General features: G+C 50.8%; 1 long non-coding RNA gene and 2 pseudogenes across 1 annotated transcript in view; 1 reads left to right on the top strand and 2 right to left on the bottom strand.

The window, feature by feature from the left end:
* Positions 1–23995, top strand: part of LOC138843197 (GDNF family receptor alpha-2-like) — a 42003-nt pseudogene extending 18008 nt beyond the window's left edge.
* The window catches only part of LOC138846305 (uncharacterized), a 561128-nt gene that overhangs the window by 163276 nt on the left and 373711 nt on the right, over positions 1–24141 (bottom strand). The window lies entirely within an intron of this gene.
* Positions 5117–9353, bottom strand: LOC138846125 (adenomatous polyposis coli protein 2-like; annotated as a pseudogene).

The raw sequence follows: 24141 nt of genomic DNA on the forward strand, positions 1-24141 counted from the left end.
GTTTCACATAAAAACAGCTTCAACCTCCTTGTAAATTTTAGAAATCGTTAGGCAGTCTACACTGTTTCTAGTTAATAATTGCACATACTAAAACTACTGGGGTATTTCCTAGAAAGCTACGCAGAAAGGCCAGGTCCTGGAACTGAGACCCTGTTTCCCACATGGGAAGAAAGGAGAACTGAGGACCCCATAGATGACAGTTCCTCACGTGCATGAACCCCATACACACAGCACTGCTGCTGCCTAGTGACCACTCTGTTCCCACTGCACAATCTGGGAAATGTGGGGCTGCTGCCACTCAGCTCCCCACAGATGGCTCTGGGGCCCAGACTTCTCTGCTAACAGGGAAGGGGCAGGGTGCCTGGGTCCTGGGTGCCAGTCCAGGCCCCACCCGCTAGGCCACAAGGAACCCAGGGAAGTGCTGTGCTGACAGCAAGATGGGGCCCAAGGTTCCAGAGATGCCCTCTGGGAGCCAGCGTCCTGCCAGCAGGTACCACCAGCTTCCCCTTCCCCCACTCTGGACACCTGGCCCCACACACTCACCATTCCCAGGAGTCCAAGATGGGCTGTGTTGTGGGGGACAAGGTCAGAGAACAGCAGATGCCACACTACCTCCGGAGTCTCCCAGCGGCAGAGGTCCCTCCTTGGACCTCTCTCCTCCAGGAATTTGGAACTCTGTGGTGTCACAGTCCAGTGTGATTATGTGGCAGTGATGTCACCGCGCCTGATTGGACAGCTCACATAGCCGTCAGCACACAGGACCCAGAAGACGCAACAAATCAGCATTTTTACAGCAGGGACGGGAACTCCAGGCCACCCCAGATGGTAGAGAGGTGAGACCTGGGTTCAGGGGCCAAGGGCCTCCTCCAGGGCTGCACCCTTTCACCAACAGGGTCCTGCCACCAGCTGGGACCCTCCTGCCTCCCCACGGGTCTTCCTGGGAGAATCCCACCTGGAGGCTGCAGTAACCTGCTTAGGTGAGTTAGAGATTATTGGCTTTGGTCTTTTTCATTTTCTTCATATTGCTGACTCATTTCTCTGTGGGGTTTTTAATATTTATAATGTTTACAGATATTACAAATTCAATCCTTTTTTTCATCTCTCCTAGATATTTGTTTTCTAGTCTGCCTCTTGCCCTTTAATATTATTTTCTGTTTGTTTCTTGCTGGTACTTAGTAATTAGTGGATTTTATGCATTAATCTTTTCAGTAATATTGTTAAATTTATGTATCAGTTGTATTTATTATTAGATTTTATGAATTATTTAGGTGCTTAAGTGTCATCCTATATAATTCTTTGTGTATAATTCTTACAATAGAAAGTTGAAAAGAAACAGTGGTGGCATCTGGGTGTAGGCTTACGTCCAGGGAAAAGCTTTCAATGGTTCTGTATTAGTTGTGTTGGTTTTTGTAGGTTTCTTTTAATCTTGATCAGATTGAAGAAGTTACTTTCTGCTTGTTTTCACTGATGTAAGGTTTTTTTTATTAGAAGCTGAGTTTTATTAAATATTTTCAACATGTAATCTAAACACTCAGTGATCGTCTTTATGCATTTTTCACCTATTTGGATGGCTGTTTTGGGAATCTTGACAACTCTTGTATTTTTTATTATCTCTTCCTTTTAATTGACCTATTATGTTTTCCTATATCATTTCATTTATTATAATAATACTTTGCCGCCCGGTGAGTCATGGGCTGGCTGTTGTGGTTCACTGGGACCAGGAGGCCGGGGTAGGGTCCCAGCCTGGCTCCCCGCCACCCCTTGTGGCCAGGGCAGGGCAGGCTCCCCAGGTGTGCAGGGCCTCACCAGGCAGTGGCCGAGACGGGGACGCGCCTTGTAACGGCCTAGTCTGCCACCTGCAGGCATGCGCTCCAAGGCCAAGAAGTGTGTGGTGCTGCCCACGGTGGAGCAGATCCTGGAGGACGTGCGCAGGGCACCGGCCCAAGACCCTGTCTTCACTGCGCTGGCCCTGGAAGGTAGGGGGCTCGGGCCAGGGCAGGGCAGGGGGTGGACCCAAGGCCTCAGGAGCGGTGGCTGGGCAGGACCTTGGGTCCCGTGCGTGGCCCTGGGGCTGAGGAAGGCATTGGCTCCATTAACAGAGGGGGAGCGTGCCATGGGACAGGGGCCGTGGTGGGGGTCACAGGGGTTTCTGACCCAGCCTGGGGTGGAGCTGAGAAGTGGGGTTGCGAGGACAGGGTTCTGCATGCAGGGTTGGCGTGGACTCTGTGGTCTCTGCGAGGTGCTCAGCTGTACTGAGCCCTGGGCCCAGACAGAGCCAGAGCGCCGCCCCCGCCCTCCCTGGACGTGCCCCGTGGACCGAGGCCTGAGGATTCTATGGGAACCTACTGTTCTTTCTCTTTCTTTCTTTTTTGAGAAAGACATTAGAGACAAAGGGAGATCCGTCCGCTGGTTCGCTCCCCAAATGGCTGCAGCGGCCGGAGCTGGGCTGACCAGGAGCCAGGAGCTCCATCCGGGTCTCCCACACGGGTGCAGGGGCCCAAGCACTTGGGGCATCCTCCACTGCTCTCCCAGCGCACAGCAAAGAGCTGGATCAGAAGTGGAGCAGCCGGGACTTGAACTGGTGCCCCTATGGGATGCCAGAGTCCCAGGCAGCAGCTTTACTGCTACACCACAGCACTGGCCCCGGGAGCCAACTTTTTAGAATTAAGTTATACTGGGTCCCTGTGCCCATGTGGGACCCGGAGGGAGCACCTGGCTCCGGCCTGGCCCAGCCCCAGCTGTTGTGGCCGTTTGGGGAGTTAACCACAGATAGAGGATCTCTCTCTCCCTCTCTCCCTCTTTCTCTCTCTCCCTCTCTCTCTCTCCCTCCCTCCTTCCCTGTTCTCTCCATCTCTCTCTCTCTCTCTCTCTCTCTCTCTCTCCTCCCGTCAGATGAATTAAACAACCCCAGCTGTACTACCACATTCTGTGCCGTGCTGTGTGTGACCCGGGGTTGCTCGGCATCGCCATGGGCTGCTGCCGTCTGCCGGAGGTTCTGTGGGACAGGGCACCTGGCGGAACTCGGGCTGAGCTGCGTTTCAGTGGCTGGCTGCCTTTTGTCTGTCGCGAGTCTCCTGTAGGGAGCAGGCGTCTGGCCGAGGTTCGAGGCCAGGTTCCCGGCCATGGCCAGGGAGGTGCTGGCAGCTGTAGGGCCACAGGAGCAGACCTGCTCCCTCCTTTCAGCAAAACGTGTTTGCTGACCAGGTGAGGCCAGGCTGCCTGTCTTCCTGCTGCTGCTCCAGCCCTGGAGGAGGGACCTGGACCACATGGGAAGTCATGGACCACATGTGTGGGGGGGTCGTGGACCATGTGTGTGTTTGTGTGGGGTTGTGGGCCATGTGTGTGTGGATCATGGACCACGTGTGTGGGGTTGTGGACTGTGTGTGTGGGGGTCGTGGACCACATGTGTGAGGTCCTGGACCAGGTGTGTGTGTGGGGGGGTCGTGGACCGCATGGGGGGATTGTGGACCATGTTTGTGTTGGGGGGTCGTGGACCACGTGTGTTGGCACACTGCCATCCCATCGCTGCCTCCGAGGGTCACGGCCATGCTCCCCCACAACCCCCCATGCAGTCTCACTCGGGGTGCATCTTCCTAGGAAGTGCCACAGCCCATTTGGCAAAAAAAAACAAATTACATTCTGCTGCCTCAGGCTGACCTGGGCCCCTTCTTCCCTGGCCAGGGCGCCAGCTGGGCTGTGTGGGTGCCCAGGACTGCTCCCCCCACAACAGGCCCTGTCCATCTCTCGGGGCCACCCTTGGCCCTGGCCTTCCTCAGGGACAGGGCCCTGAGAGGGGCCGGGTCTGTGGCATGGAGGGTGAAGCCGCCGCCTGTGATCTGGGCCGCTCGGCATCTGATCCGGTTCCCTGCTGGCAGCAGCTGGCGGCCCCGGTGTGGGCCCTGCTGTTTCCATCATTGCTGAGGAGAGCATTTCTAGAACAATGTGAGAGATGGGCACAGCAGGAATGTGGGAACCCAGAGCTCCGTGTGGGTGGCAGGGACCCCGCTATTGAGATTGGTGTGCTTCGGCTGGCGTGTGAGGCACCAGGTCATGTATGGGCCCCCAAGAGTGACTGTGGGGCGCCCAGGCCGCCAGGGTGGGCTTGTGCTGTGCAGGGGTCTACAGGCACCCGCGTCCCCAGGCTGGCCTCCCTCCTGCTGGGTGGCTCTGGTCTCGGGGGTTTCCTTGTGACTGACTCTTCCTCATGCTGTCCCAGACCCCCCAGGAGACCCCAGGAAGAGTGAGGACCCCGAGGCTCAGCAGGAGTGGCTGTACCAGCAGTGCCGGGCCTACATGACCCCCAAAACGCAGCTGCAGCGGGCAGGCGAGGGGCTGAGGCAGCAGTGCCAGGGCCTGCGGTGAGCCGGTGCTGAGCTGGAGCTGGACATTTGCCACATGACGTGCACGGTGCTGCCTGGCGCCTCCTCCAGCTGACCTGGGCCCTTCCCCACCCTGGGCCCAGGCTGGACCCTGTGTGGGCACCCGGGACCACCTTCCCCCAGCGGACCCTGTGTGGGCGCCCGGGACCACCTCCCCCCAGTGGACCTGTGTGAGTGCCCGGGACCACCTTCCCCCGGCGGACTCTGCCCATCTCACGGGGTCACTCTGTGCTCCCTTGCCTGGTGCTGGCCCGGCACACCACTCCCTGGCCGAAAGGGGGAGCCGGCTTTCCTGGCGGGGCCCCACGGGCCTCATGCTGCACTCTTGGGCAGGAGCCACCCCTTCATTGCTGCGGGAGAGGCTGATGCAGCAGACAGCAGAGCGGACACGGGCCAGGCCCTGGACGCCCTCCCTGGGACAGAGGCCACACCGGCTCCCGGTCCTCTGCGTCCTGAGGGGCAGGGCCGAGCCCCAGGGCCACAGGAGTTTCTCTTCTGCTGCCTGAGCCTCAGAGACCCCAGCCACAGCCGCTCAGCCGGGGCAGAGACACCCCCCCCCCCAGACCACCGGGCACTGTCGGGCCTGACAGAGCCTGGGCTACAGCCAAGGACGGAGCCGGACAGAGACGCCCCAGTGGGACAGTCTTCCTGGGCCAGCGGGGACCCCTGGCCTCCCTGCTTGTGGCCGGCGTGGGAGGCCTGCCCCGCCCTGCTCATGCAGCAGAGGCGACTGGACAGCTACCTTTATTAAAGTTGTGCGACACGGGTTGGGGGGGCGTGGTCCTTCTGCGAGCCCGCGGCTTTACATGGGGTGCTGGCAGGTGGTGCGCTAAGTACACGAGGGACAGATGGTGCAGGGCATGAGGAACAGGTGGGTGGGCGGAGGGAAGGCCGCCAAGTGGTCGCCCATCCTGAGTGGCCCTGGGAATGGCCGGGGGGTAACTGGTGTCCAGGGTCAGGGGCTGGGCAAGACCCGGTCCCCAGGACAGGGCCTGCAGCCCCACCTCAGCTCCATTGCCCAAAGGTCACTCTGTGATCTCCCCACACTGGGCGGGGTGAGCTGTGCCTGCATCTCCCCCTCACTGCTCCAGGAGCAGCCCTGAGCCCCAGGCCTGAGGACACCCAGCAGTCCCTGTGTGCGGAGGCCTCAGGCACTGCCTCACCCCCGCTGCTGGTCATCTTCTGGCTGGCTGCCCCACGCTTCCCAGGACCCCTGCTTGGCAGTGTGGCCTAGAAGGACGTGCGTGGCACCTGGGGTGCGCCCTGGAGCTTGGGGGCCACCCCTACTCCTGGGCTGTGTCCTGCGGGGCACAGGTGGGGCCTGAAGGGGGCGCCCGCTCGGGTTGCTGCCTGCGGCTGTCTGGCCAAGGCCCAAGGATGTGGAGGACAGGATACAGCAGGTGGAGCCCCCTCCTGGGGGATGGGGTGCTGGGGTAGCCCTGCTGGGCAGCCACCCGCAGGTTCCCTTCCCCCAGCCAGATGCTGCAGGAAAGAGGTCGCTGGCTCCCTTTGCAGCGCACTCCTCCGTGGAGGTGGGCAGGGCTGCGGGGCCCCCTCTCCTGCTGCGTTCAGGCTCCTGGGCTGTGATGGCCCTGGGGTCCCGTGGTCCTTGTGTTGTCCACGTGGTCCATGCAGAGGAAGCTGGGAGGGAGGCACAGAGCCAGCCCCCCCCACACGCCTGCCTTGCCCACCCTGCCTTGGCCGGGCAGTGGCGTTCCAGGGCAGCAGGGTTAGCCCGACTTCAGCATCCCCTGAGGAATCCTGTCCCTCGTCACCATGGGGCTGGGCACGTAGTTGAAGGGCGGGATGCGCGCTGCGAGGCTAGGGGAGCCGTGCCGGCTGGCAGGGAAGCCCCCCACGGTGATACCCAAGCCCTCGTGGGCGAAAGGCGAAAGGCGAAAGGCGCGGAGGCAGGGCCCTTGGCCAGGATCGGCCAATGCATGTCGCTGCCCAGGAGGGTTGGCCTGGGCGCTGGTTGGCGCGGGGGGCTACTCCCTGCTCTCCAGGCTCAGGGACGCGCTGGCATTGGTCTTGGGCTGGGCCACCTCTTCTGTCTGCACCAAGACGTCGCTGGTCTTCTGCAGCGGGGGGCCGGCGGGGCCCTCCTCCGGCGAGGCGCCCCGGAGTGGCAGGGCCAAGGCGGGCAGGGTGCTGTGCAGGATGTGCGCGACGTCCTCGTCCCGGATGCGCCGCCATGTCGTACCTGGTGCGACCACCCTGGGCAGTGGCCGCGCCTCGCCGTCGCTCCGGTGGCTCCGGTGGTGTGCGCTGGGGGTGGGGGGGCTCCCGGGGCCGCGCCATCGGGCCTGCGGGCCACGCTGACATGGGGCAGGGAGGAGCAGCGCTTGACCTCCACCGGCCGCACGGGGGCGCTCACGGGCAGGCGCGAAGGGCTCTCGCAGCTGGTGCGCTGGGGCGCGCGCGGGCCAGGGCGGGACCGGACCCTGGCCGGGTCAGCTGTTACCTGGGGACCGCCCTCAGCTCGTCACAGCGCGAAGAGCAGAGGAAGACGGCGGGGAGCGCGGGCCGGCCGCGGCGGGGCGACGCGCCCTGGGAGGTGGAGGCGGAGTCGGACAGCAGCTCCCTGCGCCGGATACGCAGGAAGCCGGGCGACTCCTTGAAGAAGGTCAGTTGGCGCCGGAAGCCCGAGCGGTCCGAGGACTCGCTGCCGCTGGAGCGGGCGGAGGCCACGCGCACCAGGCCCAGTCGGCCCCCACGCGCCCCTGCCACCCCCTCGCGGCCTCTGGGGCTCGGCTCTGGGGCGGGTCTGTCCGGCGGCGGCGGCCCGCGCCTGGCCGGCCTCTGCATGAACGGGATCCGCACGGGCGACTTCTGTGTCTTGTGGTGCTTGTCCAGCAGGGCCCGCGCCAGCGTCTTGGGCACGCCGGGGGCTGCTGGGCCAGGCAGAGACCCTGAAGCTGGGGTGGAGGGGGGCGACTTCCTGGGCAGAGGCTGAGAGGCGGGCGAGGTCTGGGAGGAGCTTGAAGAAGGGGTCTTGGCCAGAGGAGCAGGGTGGGTGGCGCTCCTGGGGGGGGGCGGGCGTGGCTCAGCGCCGCCAGCTCCGAGATCTTGCCCGGCCGGTGCAGGCTTCGAGAGCGCTGCTGCCCGGGCGCTGGCGCCTTGCCTGCGGCTGCTGTCTGTGCCAGGCTGGGGGGCTCCGCCGCCTTCCTCAGTGTGGCCCGGGGCCAGAGACAGCTTTGGGCTGGGGCCGGGTGGCCGAGCTGGGCACGTAGATCACTGTCCGCCCCTGGAGAACGGCCGGCACCCCCGCCGCTACCTACTGAGCAGCTCGCGGCTTCTCCGGGTCGCCAGGGACGCGGGGGTGGGGGCTCGCGCCGCTCTTGGCTGAGGCCAGGCTCCGTTTCTCCGGCCGCTGGGCACTGCCCTCCCCGCCCCGACCCCGGCCCCGTGCTGGCGCCTGCTCCTGCGCTTGGATAGCTGCGGGGAGGGGCCCGTGGACAGACCAGACCCCAGGGACAGGAGCGAGTGGGACTCGGAGGAGGCCTCGCGGGGGCCGCCGCGGCCGCCTGGTGCAGCCACGTGACGATGGAGTTGGCGCCCTCCTGGATGGCGCGCCACTCGACGCTGTCCAGGTCGGAGGCCGGTCTGAGCCGGCCGCCTCCTCGCCGCAGTCCCGGGGCGCCTCTGCCAGCCGCTCGTCCTGCCCGACAGCCCGGGCTTTGCGGCGCCTGAGGCCGGGGGCCGGCGCCTGGGCATGGCTGAGCCGATGCAGCGGTGCAGGAGCTCCTCCTCGGAGCGCGGGCTGGGGGAGCTGTCGCGCCCGGCTCCCTGGCGGGGGGCCTGGGGGACCGTGGGCTCCGGGCCTCCCAGGTGGCTGGCCGGCCGCTCACAGGGCTCGGGCTCGCTGAGCGGGTCGGACTCGGAGGTGTCCCTCTGAGCAAAGTGGGGTCTCATCGGCGATCAGCCGGGGCTGGGCCCGGGGTGGGGGCGGCTGGGCCGGAGCGACCGCCTTGGCTGGGGCCCGGGCCTCCTTCCCGCCCCGCTCAGGGCCCGCGGGATGGCGGACGGTCGTCGCGGGGCTGCCCGGCTGAGGAGGGCGCCTAGTCAGAGTCGTAGAAGCAGTACATGGCCTCCTCGGTGGGCGTCATGAGGCACAGGGACTGCCTCCCCCCTTCCTCCTGACCCCGGTCTGAGTGGGCACTTGGGGGCCGGCCCGGCTCTGGGCTCAGGCCAGCGCCCCGGGCCTTGACCTGGGTGGCGGGGGGCCGCGAGGTAGCTGTTGTGAATGAGACTGATCTTACAAACTCTTTCTCAGCTATGACATTGTGTATATAAAAGCTTTTGAAATGTGTGTGTTGATTTCATATTCTGTAACTTTGCAAATTTCTCTTACGAATTCCAATAATCTCCTAGTGGATTCTTTTGGTTCCCCTATGTATCGGATCATATAATCTACAAACAAGGATCATTTGATGTCCTCCTTTCCCAATTTTACACCTTTTCTTTCTTTTTGTCGAATGGCTCTGGCTGAAACTTCCAGAATTGTATTGAATAGCAGTGATGAAGAGGGCATCCTTGTCTGGTTCTGAATCTCAGTGAAAATGCTTCCAGCTTTTTACCCAAAGGTATCATGGTGACTGTTGGCTTGTCATATATTATCTTGATTGTGTTGAGAAATGCTCCCACTATACACAGTTTGCTTAAAATTTTATCATGAAAGGATTTTGTGTTTCATCAAATGCTTTCTCTGCATCTATTGAGATAATCATACACACAGCCTTCATTCTTCAATTCGCTAATATGATGTATCACATTTATTGATTTGTGCATATTAAACAATCCCTGCATATGATGGATAGATCACACTTGGTCTGGGTGAGTGATCTTTGTGATGTGGTGATGGATTCTATTGGATAGTAATTTGTTGAGGATTTCTGCATCTATGCTCATCAGAGATATTGGTCTACAGTTCATTTTCTTTGTGTCTTTTTCTGATTTTATAATTAAGATCATGCTGAGTTTGGGAGGAATCCAGTTCTTTCAGCTGTTTTAAATAATTAACATGAATTGGGATTAGTTTATTTATATGAGAGGCCAAGTTACAGAGAGAGGGAGAAACAGAGAAACAGAGACAGTATTCCATCCACTGGTTCATTCCCCAAATCCAATCCAGCTGATGCTAATGCACCCAGGAAAGCATCAGAGGATGACACAAATGCTTGAGACCCTTCACCTATATGGGAGACCAGGATGAAACCCTTAGCTCCTGGCTTTTGGCTGGCCCAGTCTCGTCCCAGATACTGCAGCCATTGGGGGTGAACCAGAGAATATAAGATCTCTCTCTCTCTCTCTCTCTCTCTCTCTCTCTCTCTCTCTTTTTCTCTCTTTCTCTTTCTCTTTCTCTCTCTCTCTCTCTCCAGCTCCATCTCTAAAATAAATAGGGGGAAGTGCTTGATGCAGTGGGCTCTGCCACCTCTGCAGTGCCCGCATCCCACATGGGTGCCTGTTTAAGTCCCATCCAGCTCCCTGGCGATGTACTTGGGAAAGTAGGGGAGAATGGTCTGAATCCTTGGACCCCTACCTCCATGTGGGAGACCTGAAAGAAACTCCTGGTTCTGGCTTCAGCCTGGTCCACACTCAGCTGTTGCAGCCATTTGGGGAGTGAACTAGTGCATAGAAGATCTTTGTCTCTCTCTCTCTGTAACTCTGACTTACAAATAAATATTTTTGAAAGGTCACAAATGATTTTCACAATTTTTGATGTTGCTTTTCCTTTGTTTGTTACCAATATATTTTATTTGAAAAGCAGAGTGAGAGAGAGATTGACAGATCTTCCAATTTCCGGTTTATTGCCCCAAATGACCACAATGGCTTTGGTTGGCCCAGGCTGAATCCAGGAGCCTGGAACCCAATCTGAGTCTCCCATTGGGGTGGTAGGAGCCCAAGTACTTAGGCCATCCTCTGCTGCTGGAAGCATTAGAATTAACATTAGCAGGGAGCTGGATTAGGAGTGAGGCTTTAGGCACCCAAACCAGCTCCAATAGAGGATGCCAGCATCACAGGTGGTAGCTTAACCAGCAGTGCCACAATGCCTATGCTTGATGTTGCGTATTCTTAACTGGAATCACTTTGTATCATTTTCTGTATGGACCTCCATAATTTTTCTATGTTTCTGTTTTATTGAATAGAAAAATATATTGTATTAATTCACAAATTATTATTTTAAAGTCTTAAAAACCAGTTTTTATATTGTCCATTATAATCATTATTAGAATCCTTAAAACAAACTTCAGAGACAAATTTAACCTTTACAAACAATATTTTGCAGTTATTTACATTTGAAGCATCCTGTTAGTAAAACTTCCTATTATCCTATGATTAACAGTTTACTCAGAATACAAATTCATTATCCTATCATGTTTAGAGCTTTTGTGTTATAAGCCACTTTTCCTAATTGATAGTTTATATTATTAAGGAGTATTCATGCATCCTACTGCTTTTGCCATTTGTTTTAAAATGAAAACTATGGAGAACAGTTACTGAAAAGGTGAATGGGAGAGAGGTGGCTTGTGCTTGGAGATTTAAGCCATGGAAATGGCCTCATGAATAACTGACAGCTTTACTGTATTAATTGATTTAAAATATGTTCCAAAATCTGTATATATGAAATACATGAAGCTTGCATACCTTAAATATAATTTTAAAAAAACCAGATTTTGGGTTTGGCATGTGGCTCACTTGGTTAATCCTCCGCCTATGGCGCCAGCATCCCATATTGGTGCTGGGTTCTAGTCCCGGTTGTTTCTCTTCCAGTCCAGCTCTTTGTTGTGGCCCTGGAGGGTAGTGGAGGATGGCCCAAGTGCTTGGGCCTCTGCACCCGCGTGGGAGACCAGGAGGAAGCACCTGGCTCCTGACTTTGAATAGGTGTAGCTCTGGCCGTAGCAGCCATTTGGGGGATGAACCAATGGAAGGAAGACCTTTTCTCTCTCTCTCCCTCACTAACTATTTCAAATAAATAAATAAATAAAATTAAAAAACACAGATTTTTCCAGAAGAATTAAAATTATATAGCCTAGGTTCTTGCTTCAGCAATAGGGATCTTTTAAATTGAAAGTAGTTTAATAAAAATTACACGTAAATTACCAGAATGTGGCCTTGTACCTAAATACCATTATTACTAGGGTGGCTTTCAGGGCACTGACATTTTAAGAAATATGACACCCATTTCTCTAATAATATGCTATGAGTGTTTGGATCTGGATAATCTGAAAGATAGATATTTTTCTATTGTAGAATTTCATAGGTAGAAGATCATTGAATGATCCAGATGTAAAATTAAAATAATCTGGAGCTGGTGTTGTGTTCTACTGGCTTAAGCCACTGCAGCAATGCAGGCATTGCATATCTAAGTGCCTGACTGAATCCTAGATTCTCTGCTTCCATTACAACTCCCTAGCAATGTGTCTGGGATGGTAGCAGATGGTCCATGTGGTTGGGCTTCTGCCAGCCATGTGGGACTCCTGGGTGGAATTGCACATTCCTGGTTTTGACCTGGAGCAGTGCTGGCCATTGTGGCCATTTGGGTAGTCAACTAGCAGATGGGAGATAAATCTTTCTGTCTTCTCTGTCTCCTCTCTCTCTCTCTCTTTCAATAAATAAAAAAAAATTAATCCTAATCCATAGGAACTTTGTGTCCTTGATACCATGTTAAAGACATGGCTTTTAGCTTACAGAAAAAAGTAATAAAATTTGTAAATGCCTTTGTGAAGTGGAAGTTTTAAGAAGATTCTCATTAGGCACATCTGTGTAAGAGGAGTTTTATGGTTTCACATTTTTCTCTGTAGTTTCAGATCATTTGAAACCCTTCATTACCATTCATTTTCCTCATCAGTGCCTAGCTTTCTAGATAACCATAGTATTTTCCTTTGCTTTATATGTTCAGTAATTTTGTAAGAACATGTCTAAGTTTAGAATGTTATGGGGTGATATTCTTAAACACATTTACACTGTATAAACATATGTTCAAGTATATTTTGCACTTATAGTGTTTTAACTCTAGATTTTCAGTATGTTTTTTTTTTTGTTGTTGTTGTTTTGTTTTTTTGGACAGGCAGAGTTAGACAGAGAGAGAGAGAGAGACAGAGTGAAAGGTCTTCCTTCCATTGGTTCACCCCCCAAAATGGCTGCTACCACTGGCGCGTTGTGCTGATCCAAAGCCAGGAGCCAGGTGCTTCCTCCTGGACTCCCATGCTAGTAAAGGCCCAAGCACTTGGGCCCTCCTCCACTGCCTTCCCTGGGCCACAGCAGAGAGCTGGACCGGAAGAGGAGCAACCAGGACAGAATCCGGTGCCCCTACTGGGACTAGACCAGAGTGCCAGCACCACAGGTGGAGGATTAGCCTATTGAACCATGGGCCGGCCATCAGAATGTGTTCTGGTCCATTGCTTCAGCTTGCTTCTGTGTTGTCACTGTTACTGAATTATATTCTCTATGTACAACCTTTGTATCCTCTCAAATCTGTTTTCTTTTAAGTATTTATTTATTTATTGGTAATTTTCTCTGTTAATAATATGTCTTTTTGTTTTATTCTGATCAACCTAACTAGATAGGATTGTCGCTCCCCCTCTTCGTGGAGGAACGACACAGGACCCTGCGCTGTTCTTTTGTCTGCTCGGCCCTCCCCGGGTTTGCTGCTGGTTCTTCCCGGGATGGCTACCGTCCCTTCCACCTCCGTGGAAGGGCGGTTCCCCCTGCCACCTTCCCCACTTCCGCTGGGGAGCGGCACACCGCCGGCTGGCTCTCTCTGGGGCTGCACAGGTGTTCCTTCAGATGTTCCCCTTAGATGTTCCTCGTGCATGTTGTCTCTCTCCTCCTTTATAGTCCTCTTCCGCCAATCCCAACTCTGCTACCCACACGCCGAGTACGCTGCTCTCCTGCAATCAGGAGCAGGTCCTGCTGCTTATTGGTTGAACTGGAGGCAGCTGTGTAGAAGCTTACTCCTCTCCCCAGCACCATATCGTGGGAGAGCAGATGCATAGAATAAGTCTTAATTCCAGTAACTTAGTCTAGTCCAAGTTGCTCCCCACATAGGATAGTTGTTAATTATCTTTATTAGTGTCCACACAGGGTTTTGTTACATTGATTTTTTTCCTACTTTTTTCAAATTCTATTGACTTTTTTCACATCTCACAATGAAATTGGCTATGCACTGGCTCATGTGCGGACGTGGGACAGACAGGCATGTTTGCATGGGTTGTGTGGCTGAGCGGCACTGGTGCAGATTCTTCATGGTGATGCCATGCTCGCTGACAGACTGTGTGCTGCATGGTGCAGTGCTGTGGGGCATCCTTGCCTGTGTCTGAGATGAATTCTCAGCCTCCAGGGGATGACCCTGGGGCAGAGGCCTCAAAGCCAGCACTGTACAGGTCGTAAAGAGTCACTGTGTGGGCATCTCAATCGGTTCATTCTCCAGCCATAGGACAAGTGTCACAGAGGCTCAAGGGCGCCCCTGACTTCCTGTCTCTGTTTTATACTCTGCAGTGCACAAGCCCGTGAGACACGACCACTAGGGGGCGCCTTCACCCACAGGCGTGGGAGCCACCCAGGGCCAGGCTGCAGTCCCCGCAGGGCTGATCTTGTTCTCTGTGCTGGGGGCACTACTTGCAGGACCACATCCTTGAATTTATCATTGAGACTGCAGTTTATTTGGACTGTCTGTGGAGCTATCATAGCCCTGGTAGTTTATAAACCACAGAAATGGGCTCACAGCGGATGCGGAAGTGGGTTCTCAGATGATGGGCCTGGCAAGTTGGGGTGCGTCAGGGGTCTGGTGTCTGGTGTCTGACATTCCCAGAATCTTCAAGGGGATAAATGAAAAGACGCACACTGGATCTGTTTGTGAGGTTGCTGAACACACCTGGCCATCTCACAGCCTCACCTGGTGATAACCCCATCCCTCTTGACCACCTGTCAGCATTTAGTGCTCTGATCAGACCACAGCAGATGTTTATCTTTGTGTTCTACCTGTTGTTTGGGGTTTAATTTGCTCTTTTTCTAGTTTCCTTAGGTGGAAATCAAGGTAATTGATTTGAGACACTTCTTATATGAGGGGCTTCAAAAATTTCAGAGAAAATTCAGTTCTCTCTTCAGTGTGTTTTTTTAAAGATTTATTTACTTACGTGAAAGAGTTACATGGAGAGAGAAGGAGAAGCAGAGAGAGAGAGAGAGAGAGAGGTCTTCTATTCACTGATTCACTCCCCAATTGGCTGTAACAGCCAGAACTGTGCCAATCAGAATCGAGAAGCCAGGAGCTTCTTCGGAGTCTCCCACATTGGTGCAGGGACCTAAGCACCTGGGCACAGCAGAGAGCTGGATGGGAAGTGGAGCAGCAGGGACTCAAACCGACATCCATATGGGATGCTGGCACTGCAGGCTGCGGCTTTACCTGCTATGCCACAGTGCCAGCCCCAAGGTGTGTTTTTATAACGAACTTCTGAAAATCCCTTACAGACATTTACTGCTATTTTTTTCTTTAGTGTGTCTAAGGATACATTACACAGATGCTCTAATGTTGTATTTTCATTCAGCATTTATACCTTCTAATGTCTTCATTAAGTCTTGGACTCAGTTTCACAGAAATGTGTCCTACTGAGTTGCTACGAACTTCAGTGTTTTCTTCAGTGTGACAGTTCTTTTGGATTTGGTTTGTGGTCATAGAATATAATTTGTATACTATCATTTTGATATTATCCTGTAATTCATATTTGTTTTATGGCCTACATCTATTTTGGTAAATCTTCTATGGATACTTGAGAGTGGTGGTGTCACCTGTATGTTGTTGGAGATTTTCTTCTGACTCATTCTGTTATTTGCTGAATAAAATGTACTGAGATGACACTTGCAATTTTTTTTTCTTTTTAAATACTCTTATTTTACAAGATGCATTTTGAAACTCTATTTGATGTAAAAATTTTAGGATTATTGCATTGTCTTGATTAATTGAACTGCTTGTAAATATGAAATGACATTTTTATTCCTCATGGTAGTTTTGGTTATTAAATACACCTTGCAAAAGCTCTTATTCCTCAGTTTTGATTTGTCAAATGTTATTGTGGCAAATATTTTCCATTTTAAGTGAATTTGTGTTTTTACATTTAATGTATATATCTGATAGAGACTATATAATTCATCTTATTTTCTCTGTACTGTCTAATCATTTGACTTTTTATTGAGATTTTAGACCACTTCCTTTTAAAATGATTGTTTATGTAATTCAACTTATCTGTCATAATATTGCTTTCTTTTAATTCCATATTTTGTTACACCATTCTGCTTTATTTTAGATTGCTATTTTATTTATTTTTATTTATGTGAAAGACAGTTACAGAGTCAGGTAGATACAGAGAGAGGGCTTCCACCTCCTGGTTCACTCCCCAAATGCTCACAACAGCCAGGACTCAGCTGATCTGAGACCAGGAGCCAGGAACTTCTTCTGGGTCTCCCACACAGGGGCAGGAGCCCAAGCACTTGGGCCATCTTCTACTGATTTCCCAGGCCATCAGCAGGGAGCTGGATCAGAAGTAGAGCAGCTGGGACTTGAACTGATGACCAAATGGGATGCCAGTGCTGCAGGTTAGGGCTTTCACCCCTAACTAGATAGGAGCCACTGAGCCACACTGCCAACCCCAATTACTATTTTATGATTTGGTTATATTTCTATTTTAGGAGGAATTATTAATTAAAATCTTTTGTTTTGATACCTTAGTAGCTGCTTTACCGATATTAACATAGATTTCAACTTATAGTATTCTACCTGGAAGTAACACCATAGCACATTATATATAATAAAAACACAATATTTTCTCCTTGTCCTGTTACACCCTTCCTGCTAGTGTAAGATTATAATTCATTAAATTTAGAAACAAAATTGCTGTTTTCCTTCAAATATTTTCCCTCTCCATTTTGGGGGCTTATATTGATCACTTGAAGTTTTATCATAGATCAGCACTGTCTCCAAGATGAACATATTTTTATGATGTGTAATTTATGTTAATTTCCATCTAGTATAGTGACAATCACTGGCACTGTGATTTATATATTTGCAACTGTAGGTTATTAAAATGTATATATTTACAACTGTAGGTTATTAAAAAATTTCATGCTTCCACTTACCTGTTTCCAGACTGATTTTTTGATGCAGTTCAGTTCCTTCTAAACAGGTTCATCTTTTCCAGTCTTATGATTTGTGATATGGATCATAACCATGCTTAGCCCACGAGTAATCTCCTACTCCTAAGGCAAAAACTTTTATTATTGTTCTTTTCACTGTCCCATGACTAAGGAGTTTTCATTCTGGCTGATAGGAATGGATGATTAAGTGCAGCACTACCTGGGCACCAGGCACAATTTCCTGTAATGTCCCACCCACAGTATTTGGGTGTTTTCTGATGGGCGTGCACTGTAAATGACTTGGATTAGAATTCAAAGATGGTCCTCTGCAGTTCCTGGTTCTTTCTCGTTCCTGCCTTTTCCTCCCCCCTATTCTGCCCTGTGATATGGGACTACCTTTGTGTTCCCAGATGCCCGGCTTCATCACATCTGCTCAGGGAGTCGGGGAGACACTGCCTCAGCTCCTTCCCCTGTGGTCTAGAATCTCTCTCTAGAAGGAGCTGTGGAGTGTGTGAGGCCTACTTCATTTCTTTTCTGGCTTTCAGGTATTGTCTTTGTTTCTTGAGGCCCATTATTATGAACAATGTGTATAATGCAGTTTATTTTTTATTGTTTCATGTAGGAAGATAAACAGCCCTTACTTAATCTTGGCCATAAGCAAACTGCATTTGAGCTTCAGCACTGTTACAGATTGGCTAGGATACTCTTCTCCCTTTTCTTAACTGCTTTGTGCCTATCCTTTATTTCTCAGTCTACTTATCCTACCTTTAGGAAAATTTTCTGGGTCTGGTGTAGATTGAATTCTCTAATTCAATTCTTTTTTTTTTTTATTTTGACAGGCAGAGTGGACAGTGAGAGAGAGAGACAGAGAGAAAGGTCTTCCTTTGCCATTGGTTCACCCTCCAATGGCTGCCGTGGCCAGCGTGCTGCGGCCGGTGCACCACGCTGATCCGATGGCAGGAGCCAGGTACTTCTCCTGGTCTCCCATGGGGTGCAGGGCCCAAGTACTTGGGCCATCCTCCACTGCACTCCCTGGCCACAGCAGAGAGCTGGCCTGAAAGAGGAGCAACCAGGACAGAATCCGGCGCCCCGACCGGGACTAGAACCCGGTGTGCTGGCGCTGCAAGGCGGAGGATTAGCCTAGTGAGCCGCGACACTGGCCTCTAATTCAATTCTAATTCATTCTCTAATTCTTTTTTTTTTTTTTTGGACAGACAGAGTTAGATAGTGAGAGAGACAGAGAGAAAGGTCTTCCTTTCCATTGGTTCACCCCCCAAATGGTAGCTATGGCCGGTGCGGTACGCTGATCTGAAGCCAGAAGCCAGGTCCTTCCTCCTGGTCTCCCATGTGGATGCAGGGCCCAAACACTTGGGCCATCCTCCACTGCCCTCCCAGGCCACAGCAGAGAGCTGGACTGGAAGAGGAGCAACCGGGACAGAATCCGGCGCCCCAACCAAGACTATAACCCGGTGTCCCGGAAGATTAGCCAAGTGAGCTGTGGCGCCGGCCTAATTCTCTAATTCTAATTCTAATTCTAATTCTTTCTCTCATTAAACTCTGTTATCTTGATAAACTACCTAAATTTAGAATTGTAATTTTACTTTCATTTCTTCTCCACTAGACTCTAACCTGAATAAGAACAGTAATTTTGTCTATCCTCAGAGCCTACAATATCTTACATAGTGTGGATTCTCAATATATATTTGTATTCTTAATAAATAGTGTATAGTTAATGGGAAAGTTACCAAATATTTATATAAAAGTATTCATTTATTTTTCTCTTATCTTCATACTGAACAAATATCACCTGGAAATGGAGAATGGGTAAAGCAGCATGAGACAATTCTGGAAAAGTGTATGTGAATATTTCAATTAAAACTTAGAGAATTTTCATTGATTTTATGATGTCACAATGAAACCTACAAGCAGGATGATTTGAGGTTCTCTGATAGGCTAAGTGAAGGATAAAACTGATATTCTAAAGTAAAAGAATATCTAAACAAAATAATAGTATGCACGTAACCATATAAGTTATACACTGATTACTGGAAGTAGCACAAAGCAATATGTTAAAGAGCAAAAATGTGACCAGCGCTGCTGCTCACTTGGCTAATCCTCCGCCTGTGGCACCGGCACCACAGGTTCTAGTGCCGGTTGGGGCGCTGGATTCTGTCCCGGTTGCTCCTCTTCCAGGCCACCTCTCTGCTGTGGCCCAGGAAGGCAGTGGAGGATGGCCCAAGTGCTTGGGCCCTGCACCCGCATGGGAGTCCAGGAGGAAGCACCTGGCTTCTGCCTCGGATCGGCGCATTTCGTGGCCATAGCGGCCATTTGGTGGGTGAACCAATGGAAAAGGAAGACCTTTCTCTTTGTCTCTCTCTCTCTCTCTCTCTCTCTCTCTCTCTAACTCTGCCTGTCAACAATAAAAAAATAAAAGAAGAGCAACAATATGGTGGCAGCTATGAGGTAATTTGGTGAACTTAAAGGTCTAACAGTCACTTTAAATTTGAGAAAATAATAAATTTAGGAAAACCAGGGAACATTTATGTCATTTACTATTAAAATCACTAATGAAATACATGAGCATCTAAATCTATACTTTATAAAATATCAGTAACCATAGAGTTATTTACAGTCCTCTAGACCACCAGAAAAGTCAAAATCTATATCAACTCAAAAGATAGATTTAGCATAGGGCTGGTGCTGTGGTGCAGTGGGTTAACACCCTGGCCTGAAGCGCCGGCTCCCCATATGGGCACCAGTTCAAGACCCAGCCTGCAGCACTGGCATCCCATATGGGCGCCGGTTCAAGTTCCAGCTGCTCCATTTCCGATCCAGCTCTCTGCTATGGCCTGAGAAAGCAGTAGAAGATGGCCCAAGTCCTTGGGCCCTTGCACCCACATGAGAGACTGGGAAGAAGCTCCTGGTACCTGGCTTCAGATTGGTGCAGCTCTGGCTGTTGCAGCCATCTAGGGAGTGAACCAGCGATGGAAGACCTCTCTCTCTCTCCCCTTCTCTCTTTCTCTCTCTGCCTCTCAACTCTCTGTGTAACTCTGACTTTCAAATAAATAAATAAATCTTTAAAAAAAAGATAGCTTTACTATATTGGTAAAAGGCAGTTCTCATGGGGGGTACATATGGAAGCAACCAAGAAACCTTAGCAAAATTTTTGGTTTGTTCATCCCACAATGAAAGATGGACTAAGTTTGTAAGTGCTAGGATTGCATTAAAATGGATAATTAAAAACTTAATGAAGATAATTCAAGGAAGGACAATCCATTTATCTGAAACATCATGAATGATTATATATCCAAGTGGTAGCAGTAAATTCAGATGAACAAATACACAAAAGATATACAGTGCTCAAAAATGATATTGCATTTCCATAAATAGACTTTATTATTGATAGGGACAATAATAATATGAAAAGCAGATATAAAAACCGGAACTTGGTAAAAAATATTATTTTACAATTACAAAAAAGAAAAGGGCATATGTATTTTTTTAAGATTTATTTTATTTATTTGAAAGAGTTAACAGAGAGAGGTAGATCAGGAGAGAGAGAGGGAGGTCTTCCATCCACTGGTTCACTTCCCAAATGACCGCCACAGCCAGAGCTGTGCTAATTTGAAGCCAGGCACTTCATCCGGGTCTCCCACATGAGTGCAAGGGCCCAAAGACATAGGCCATCTTCTACTGCTTTCCCAGGCCATAGCAGAGAGCTGCATCGGAAATGGAGCAGCTGGAACTTGAACCAGCACCCATATGGGATGCCAGTGCTGCAGGCCGGTGCTTTAACCCATTGCCCCATAGTGCTGGCCCCCATATGTATTTAAAATAAAGATCATGGCAATAATCAGGAAATTTTTCAAGGAAAAGTATTTATATCTAGAGATACTCTTTATTTTTCAAGATTTAGTTATTTATTTTGAAGGAGTTACAGAGGGAGAAGGAGAGAGAAATTATATCTGCTATTTACTACCCAGATGGACACAATGGCCAGCACTGGCCCCAACCAAAGCCAGGAGCTTCTTCCAAGTCTCTCACAAGGGTGGCAGGGCCCAGAGAGCTGGGCCATCATCTGCTGCTTTCCCAGACCAATTGCAGGAAGCTATATCAGGAGTGGAGCACTTGGGTGATGAACTGGTGCCCATGTGGGATGCCAGTGCTGCAGTTTGCAGCTTTACTTGCTATGCCAAAACACTAGCTCCTAGAGATACTCTTTAAAATGTAATAATGGAAGGCACTGTTATGTAGAACTGAGGAATAAACAAAACATATATAGCCAGTAATGAGAACATTGTTCCATTAGACTATGCTGGTTCTGAGTAATGTGTGTAATTCAGTGGCTAGGAGAGAGTTAATGTCAGTGGTCTCACAATTAAAATGTGAGCAAGATGTCCTGAGGTGCACAGTGGGAGGAGTGGCTGACAGAATATAGATGATGTACACATCTGTTGGAAATAAATTCAAAGATAAACCTAAAAATACATTGTTGTTAATATATATATATATGTTGTTAATATATATTGTTTATTGTAAGTAAAAACTCAATTTATAGGTGGAAGAATTGAGAAACTGACAACCAGTTATGATGACCACTTGGTGAAAAACCTCACTACATTTGCAACAAAATTCAAGGGAAAACAGAAATGAATGAAACATAAAGTGAAATTTTGCAGAATATCCAATGAATCTTGAAGGAAGCATACATCACCGAGTTTGAAACAATAGGATAATTTGTGGGTTATCAGAACTAAAGAAATATTTAAAAATATATGACCTGGAATGTGAAAATGATAATACTGGACAAGATTTTAAAAGCTGTGTACATAAAACTGTTAACAAATAGAAATTTTCGTTTCATTGATATCATATTGTTGTAATTGGCTGTCCCTAGGATATTGATGATTCATACAAGTGATACTAGTAAATTAAAACAAAATAGAACAAAATGAAGGCAGCTGCCACCGCGGGGTGGGGTGGGGATGGGGAGGAGGAGGAGGGTGCAGAGGCTCGGGTGGTGGGTTTGCGCCCCAGCAGGACGGGTCTTCAGGCTTGCCTCCTCTTCTCAGGGACAGGGGCAGACCTGGCAGTCAGCACCAAGAGCAGCCAGCGCCTGGACGGGGCCAAGGCCTGCGTCCTGAACGGCAACTGCAAGAAGCTGCGCTCCTCCTACATCTCCATCCTCAACCCAGGAGCTCGTACACGGAGCTCTGCAGCTGTTGCCAGTGCCACAAGGCCCTGTGCCTGTTCTTCAACCGCGTGCTCAGCAAGTACACCTACCACATGCTCCTCTGCTCCTGCTGAGACCAGGCATGGACTGAGCGCTGCCGCCAGACCATGCTGCCCAGCTGCTCTTATGAGGACAAGGAGTGCCCACCTGCTTGTACCTGCATGCCCTGAGCTGCACCGACCACCTGTGCCAGTCCAGGCTGGCCAACTTCCACACCAACTGTCGAGCCTCCTCCCGGACACTCACCTGCTGCCCAGGGGACAGTTACCAAGCGTGTCTGGGCTCCTATACAGGCATGGTCGGCTAAGACACCCTACTAGGTGGACTCCAGCCCCACTGGTGTGGTGCAGCTGCCGCAGCAAGGGAACATGGAGGAGGAATGTGAGAGGTTCCTGAGGGACTTCACCGAGAACCTGTGCCTCCAGAACGCCATCCAGGCCTTTGGCAACCGCACAGATGTGAGCGTGTCCCTGAAGGGCCCCCGTTCCTGGCCATGTAGGCCCCTCGGGTGGAGAAGATGCCTTCTCTGCTGGATGACTTGAGTGACAGCACTGGCCTGGGCACAAGTGCCATGACCTCCTGCCCTTCTGTCCAGGAACAGGGGCTGAAGGCCAACAGCTCCAGAGTTGAGCCTGTGCTTCATGGAGCTGATGACAGACATCATCCCAGGAAGCAGCAAGGTGATCAAACCCAACTCTGGCCTCAGCCGAGCAAGGCCATCAGCTGCCTTGGCCAAGCTCTCCCTCCTCATGCTTATCTGGGCCTTGTAGGCCCCACCCCGGGGAACTGTGTCCACAAGGCTTCTGGAAGTGCCTCTGACAAGAACTCCCGCCTGACACAGCAGACACACACAGACACACACAAGACAACCACACACACCTTGCAAACAAAACAAAACAAAATAAGACAAAAGTGAGACTTTGAGCCTGTCTCCTCCCAGGTTTCTTCTCTGGAGAAGTTTTTCTAAGCTGGACAGACAAGCAGGGGGGCAGCCTCCATCCTCGGCTGGAGTTTTCTCCTCTGGACCCCTTTGAAGCAAGAGACCAAGACCCTGCTGCCAGGGGGACATGTGACTGTGCCTGCTGCAGGCTGAGGCAGGACAGCCCATGCTGGACACCTGCCGGGGGCAGCCTACACTGGGAACCTGTGGGTCCCGTCTGCCCCTCCTCTTAGCTGCAGGAGTGTTGACTGCTTCTGTGCCCTCAGCAGGCTGGTGGGCCAGAGTCTGGCATGGGTGGGGGACCCCTGCAGAAGGGGTGATATACCCTGAGCTCCCTGGGAGGCACGGATGGCAGAGAGCCCAGCCCAGCCCGCCTGGGGCACCAGCTCCAGGGTGGAGGTGGGGGCTTCTGCCTCCTTGGTGGCAAGAGTTTTAGGGTCAGAGAGAAATGAGGCTTTGTTGGTGCTGGATGGGTGGGTGTGGTCTCACTGGAGAGGGGCAGCAGGATCCGGTGGTGGGCGCGTGTCTCCAGCAGTTGTCTGCATGCCCCTCTCATGCCCATGCCCCCCTCCATCTCTGAGACCTAAGTCAGCTGTACATATGGTCTTTGCAAATGTGTATATATGCACATCACATCTGTGTGTCCTGTGGTTCCCTGTTCTTTCCTTTTTTTAAGAAATGGACATATCGAAATAATGCCCCTTCCACTTCTTCCCCCCAAGATGAGCGAAAAGGTGTTATTCTAAAGTTTATTTTTTAATAACGTTGTCTACAGTGGGAACAGACAGCCCCTGGCCCCTCCCCTCCCTCTTTGTGCCTGGCTGCTGTCTAAACAAGATAAGAGTCGGAGAACTCAGAGGGCTTCCGTAGCCTTGGAAACTCATGACTGGAGCATAGGGAGATTACTGATGCCATTGACAGGAGTGTCAATTTGTAAAGTCAACAACAGGAGTCACTGTGCACTTACTCCTCATGTAGGATCTCTGTCCTTAATGTGCTGTACATTGAGATTTAATGCTATAACGAGTACTCACAGTATATTTCACTTTGTGTTTCTATGGGGGTGCAAACGACTGAAATCTTTACTTAATGCATACTAAACTGATCTTCTGTAAAAAAAAAAAGAAATTATCAATTCCCAACTTGACTCTCACTGGGATTAAACATGACAATAGGTCTGATCTGATTTCATCATCATTTAAAAAATCATCTATTATTTTTCACTTTATGTTTCTGTGTGGGAGCAAACTGTTGAAATCCTTACTTAATGTATACTAAGCTGATCTTCTATATATTAAGATAATCGAAAATGAATCTTGATGTGAATGGAATGGGAGAGGGAGTGGGAAAGGGGAGGGTTGCGGGTGGGAGGGACGGTATGGGGGGGAAGCCACTGTAATCCATAAGCCGTACTTTGGAAATTTATATTCATTAAATAAAAGTTAAAAAAAAAGAATGTA

Source organism: Oryctolagus cuniculus, chromosome 17 (genome assembly GCF_964237555.1).
Source record: "Oryctolagus cuniculus chromosome 17, mOryCun1.1, whole genome shotgun sequence".
Taxonomy (NCBI): Eukaryota; Metazoa; Chordata; class Mammalia; order Lagomorpha; family Leporidae; genus Oryctolagus; species Oryctolagus cuniculus.